Consider the following 5,938-nt stretch of genomic DNA (forward strand, 5'->3'; position numbering starts at 1 on the left):
AGAGGCTCCCTCCACCATGAATTGGTCCAAACTGGGGTTTTTAGAGGCTCCCTCCACCATGAATTTGCCCAAACTGAGCTGTTTAGAGGCTCCCTCCACCATGAATTGGTCCAAACTGGGTTTTTTAGAGGCTCCCTCCACCATGAATTGGTCCAAACTGGGGTTTTTAGAGGCTCCCTCCACCATGAATTTGCCCCAACTCTGCTGGTTAGAGGCTCAATCCACCCTGATTTTCAAAACAAATGTTGGTGCCAACCTCAACTTACTACAAGGGCCAAATTCACTGCTGGTGACAAGCTCTCCTCACTGCAAGTGCCAAATACACATGTTTCAAGGTGTTTTCCTACTGTCAGAGAGGTGGTATTGAGTGTGTAAAGTGTGTAGTTGTTAGGCTGTGATGTTGGGGTAATAGAGGGTCTTTGGTGTGTTAGATGCCCCCAGACATGCTTCCCCTGCTGTCCCAGTGTCATTCCAGAGGTGTTGGCATCATTTCCTGGGTTGTCTTAGTGGACTTGGTGACCCTCCAGACACGGATTTGGGTTTCCCCCTTAACGAGTATCTGTTCCCCATAGACTATAATGGGGTTCGAAACCCGTTCGAACACACGAACATTGAGCGGCTGTTCGAATCGAATTTCGAACCTCGAACATTTTAGTGTTCGCTCATCTCTAATAATGATATCCAGTAGTATCAACACAATAGGGCTACACGTAGTATATTGTCTCAGGAATTGGAGTATTTGTAGAGGTTTCCCGTAGGGGATGTAGCTCAGTGGTAGAGCGCATGCTTCGCATGTATGAGGCCCCGGGTTCAATCCCCGGCATCTCCATGTTATGTGATAAACAACTACAAAAACATCAAAGATCCAGAAAACTGAGGAATGTGCAGGAATTCAGGAAACATCTGCCCGTCTGTATTATAAAGGCTAAATATTATCTGTTCACCATTTTAGAAGCCTATGTCAATAGTGAACACTAGGGGGCGGTGTAGCTAACACAATACATGTATAGAAATATCCAGTAGTATCAGCACAATAGGGCTACACGTAGTATATTGTCTCAGCAATTGGAGGATTTATAGAGGTTTCCTATAGGGGATGTAGCTCAGTGGTAAAGCGCATGCTTTGCATGTATGAGGCCCCGGGTTCAATCCCCGGCATCTCCATGTTTTGTCTTACATAACAATCACTAAAAACATGAATTTGTTCAACTTTAAGCAGAAATATCTAGATGTGATCCAAGAAACTGTAATATCTGATAAAGCAAGTATCAGAATATCCTTCACTGTCATGTGCAGTATTCCTAAAGATGTATACATAATGTGGCCAGTAGGTGGCAGTCCGCTCATACACAGAAACATTCAGGTATCTCCATGTTATGTGATAAACAACTACAAAAACATCAAAGATCCATAAAACTGATAAATGTGCCGGAATTCACAAGATGTCTGTCTGGACGTAACGCAAAGGACGGATTCAACTATCAAAATGTCATCCTGCATTTACGAATCCCCAGTACAGTCAGTGCTGGACACTAGGGGGCAGTATAGTCAGCACAATACACTGCCTGTGGTATAATGAACAGACATTTTTATTTATATAGGACCCATCATATTCCTCCATATAACATTGACAGCCCTGCTGCCTCCACTTCTGCTTCAGCCCTCCAGGGAGCCCCGTCTGTCCCACATGATGTCAATGTTTCCTATTGGGCCCAGTCTTTACCAGTTCTGTCCATGGTTACAGACCTAAAATGTAGACAGAATTTTTTTCTGCCCTTTTGTATTTGGAGATGCTGGATCTGTGTATGTAGATATAGATATATCTGAAGACGGATACTGAGTGTGACATCTATAAAATAATACCGCCAATATAATAGAATAAATTAATCGAAAGTTACAGGAGGAGACGTAACAAGGAAATCCAGTATAAAATATCACGTGTCAGACATCTTGCACCGAGCCCTGGTCTACAAGGATCTGTGCCCAATATGTCCATACAGAAGCTGATCTCATCCTTGTGTGTTTGTTTATGAGCAGACTGCCACCTACTGGACACTTTATGCCTATATCTCTACAATATAGTGTATGGTGTGAAGGATATTTTGATACTTGGTTTATCAGTTAACCGGTTAAGGACCGGGCCCAAAAGTATGTTAAAGACCGGGCCTTTTTTTCCAAAACTGACATGTGTCACTTTAAATGGCAATAACTTTGAGACGCTTTAACTTACACAAGTGATTTTTAGATTGTTTTTTTCGTAACACATTATACTTCATGTTAGTTGTAAACACTAATCAATATTTTTGTATTTATTTATAAAAAAAACTAGGAAATTTGATGGAAATTTGAAAAAATTTGCAATTTTCAAAATGTGAAATTTTCTACTTTTCAGGCAGATAGTTATACCATCCAAATACATGAATAAATATTATCTCCCATATCTCTGCTTTATATCGGCATCATCTTTTGATTGTCTTTTAATTTATTTTGGACGTCACAAGGCTTCCAAGTGTAACAGCGATTTTCCAGATTTACAAGAAAATTCTCCAAAACAATTTTTTAGGGACCACTTCAGTTCTGAAAGTAATTATAAAGGCCTGTATAATAGAAACCCCCATAAATCACCCCATTTTCAAAACTGCACCCCTCAAATTATTCAAAACAGCATTTGGGATGTTTGTTAACCCTTTAAGCATTTCATAAGAATAAAAATAATATGGCAGTGAAATTTAGACATTTCATTTTTTTTCACTAATACATTCATTTAGACCTAAAATTAACACATTCAAAAAGTGTTAAAGGAGAAAATGCATCTGACAGTTTATTGTGCAATTTCTCCCGTACACAGAAATACCCCACATGTGGGTGTAAACTGATTTTTGGGCACACAGCAGTGCATGGAAGGGAAGTAGCGACACTGGGTGTTTGAACAGCAGATTTTGCTGGAATAATTTTCAGGCACCATGCCTCATTTGCAGAGACCCTAGAGTACCAAAACAATGGAAACCCCCCAAAAGTGACCCCATTTTAGAATCCACACCCCTCACAGAATTCATCAAGGGGTATAGTCAGCATTTTGACCCTACAGTTGTTTCACAGATTTTACTAACATTGGGATGTGTAAATGAAAAATTACTAAAATGTCACTTTATCTCCAAAGTTTTCATTTTCACAAGGGGTTAAAGGAGTAAAAGCCCCCCACAGTTTGTTAAACAATTTCTCCTGAACACGGCAATACCCCATATGTGGCCATAGTATGCTGTATGGGTACATGGCGGGGCTCAGAATGGAAGGAGCGCTATTTGGCGTTTGGATGGCAGATTTTGCTGGAATTATTTTTAGGTGCCATGCCGCATTAGCAGAGCCCCTAGAGTACCAATACAGTGGAAACCCCCTAAAAGTGACCCCATTTGGGAAACTACACCCCCCACAGAACATATCAAAGGGTAGAGTGAGCATTTTGACCCTACAGCTGTTTCACAGATTTTATTAACATTGGGCCATGAACATGAAAAATTACTTTTTTTCCAATAAACTGTCAATTTAGCCCCAAATTTTTAATTTTCACAAGAGGATAAAGGAAAAAAAGCTCCCTAGAGTTCGTTACACAATTTCTCCTGAACACGGCAATACCCCATATGTAGCCATAATCTGCTGTATGGGAACATGGCGGGGCTCAGAATGGAAAGAGGGCTATTTAGCTTTTGAAGGGCAGATTTTGCTGGAATAGTTTTCAGGTCCCATGTCGCATTTGCAGAGCCCCTAAAGTACCAATACAGTGGAAACCCCCTAAAAGTGACCCCATTTTGGAAACTACACCCCTCATAGAATTTATCTAGGGGTAGAGTGAGTATTTTGGCCTCACAGGTGTTTCACAGATTTTATTAACATTGGGACATGAAAATGAAAAATTACTTTTTTTCCCAATAAATCGTCCATTTAGCGCCATAGTTTTAATTTTGCAAATAGTTTAAGAATTAAAAGCCCCCCCACAGTTTGTTACACAATTTCTTCTGAACACGGCAATACCCCATATGTGGCCATAATCTGCTGTATGGGTACATGGTGGGGCTCAGAATGGAAAGAGCGCTATTTGGATTTTGGAGGGCAGATTTTGCTGGAATAGTTTTCTGGTTAGGGTCTCTGCAAATGTGACATGGTGTCCAAAAACGAAGAATCTAAATCTGCACTCCAAAAGCACATAGCGTTCCTTCACATCTGCACCCTGCTGGGTACCCAAATGGCGGTGTATGCCGACATGTATGACACTAGTGTACCCCGGATAACGGACTTAATGCCATATGTGGGTAGAAATGGCTGTTTGGGCACAGCCGGGGACAGAAGGGAAGGAGCACGATTTTGTTTTTTGGAGCACAGTTTGGTTTTTGGACGTCATGCCACTTTTGCAAAGCCCCTGAATTGTCAATAAAGTGGAATCCGCAGACATGTCACCCTATTTTGGACACTACCCCACTGATGGGATTTATCAAGTGGCGTAGCGAGAATTTTTAACCCTTGAGTGTTGCATTTATTTAGTTTCCAGAAATGAAATCGCAACTGATAGAGAAGTTAAAAATGAAATTGTTCCAGAGATTCGCCATTTTTGTGCCCAACTTATGTCAGCAGAGATACACACTCCAAAAACTGGTAAGGGGGTATCCCGGGCACAAGAGCTTTTAGAGCGTTCATCTCTGATACGAGGCGGGCGCAACATATTAGGCACTGAAATGACAGATTCCTGGAAAAATTGTTATTTTCACCTCTCACCTCGCTTCATATTCATTTATGGATAATAAGTTATAGCAACACTTGGGGGTTAAATGCTGTCTGTACCCCTGGAGAAATCCTTCAGGGGTGTAGTTTCCAAAATAAGGTCACATATCAGGGGATTCCACTTTACTGGCGTTTCAGCTCTGCAAAAGTGTCATGGCATCCAAAAACCAAACCGTCTGCGCTCCAAAAACCCAATAACCCTTCTTCCCTTCTGTGTCCGGCTGTGCCCCTATATCAGTTTATACCCACATATGACATTACGTCCGTTATCCCGGGTACACCAGTGTCATACATGTGTCATACATGTGGCATAAACTGCAGTTTGGGCGCACAGCAGGGCGCAGAAGGGAAGGAGCGCGATGCGGCTTTTGGAGCACAGATTCAGATGTTTGGTATCTGGACGCCATGTCATGTTTGTAGAGCCAGTAAGGTACCAGAAAAGTGGATTCCCCAAAGGAGTGACCTAATTTTGAAAACTGCACCCCTCAAAGAATTTCTCAGGGGGTGTAGTGAGTATTAGTATCCCAGACGTGACTGCACAGCGGATGGCGAAGAGGGAATATATAAGCTGTGCGGAGGACATTGCAGACACCAAATTCCCTACTATGTCCCAGTAGCTCCTATGATTGGGGGAGTTGCTCTGGGGGTCACTTTGGGGGTCACTTCTGGTGTCTTTTCCCTCATAAGCTGTAAATCTGGGGTGTCCCCTGATATTCGCTCGCACAGCTTATATATTCCCTACCTGCCGCAGCCAGTTGTGATCTAATGATTTGGCGATTTTTGGTGGTTTTTGCCTTGGCATTATTAGATGTTATATTTTCTTTATTTTTCTGGTGACACGGCCATATAAGGGCTTGTTGTTTGCGGGATGAGATGCATTTTGTAATGACACCATCTTTGGGTGCCTACAACATACTGAATACATTTTATTAACTCTTTCTTGCTGGATTAAAAAAAAAAAAAAAATCAATCCTGGCATTGAGTTTTACATTTTAAATTTTGCGCCATGCAGCGTACAGTATAAGCGACATGTGACCTTTATTCTGCGGGTCGGTACGGTTACGGCAATACCTCATTTATGTTATTTTTTTATGCGATACTAATTCTGTAGAATAAAAACACATTTGGGGACATAAATCAATGTTTTTTGCATCGCCATCTTCTG

The 5,938-nt window shown here is 41.5% G+C and overlaps 2 non-coding genes across 2 annotated transcripts; both read left to right on the forward strand.

Annotated features, from left to right (window-relative positions):
* The first annotated feature begins 757 nt into the window (after nucleotides 1-757).
* TRNAA-CGC (transfer RNA alanine (anticodon CGC)) lies at nucleotides 758-829 on the forward strand. The gene has a single exon. It is a non-coding gene; the product is annotated as a tRNA-Ala (tRNA).
* A 263-nt stretch (nucleotides 830-1,092) lies between these two features.
* Nucleotides 1,093-1,164, forward strand: TRNAA-UGC (transfer RNA alanine (anticodon UGC)). The gene has a single exon. It is a non-coding gene; the product is annotated as a tRNA-Ala (tRNA).
* Nucleotides 1,165-5,938: the final 4,774 nt, after the last annotated feature.

Source organism: Leptodactylus fuscus, unplaced genomic scaffold, assembly GCF_031893055.1.
Source record: "Leptodactylus fuscus isolate aLepFus1 unplaced genomic scaffold, aLepFus1.hap2 HAP2_SCAFFOLD_410, whole genome shotgun sequence".
Classification (NCBI taxonomy): domain Eukaryota; kingdom Metazoa; phylum Chordata; class Amphibia; order Anura; family Leptodactylidae; genus Leptodactylus; species Leptodactylus fuscus.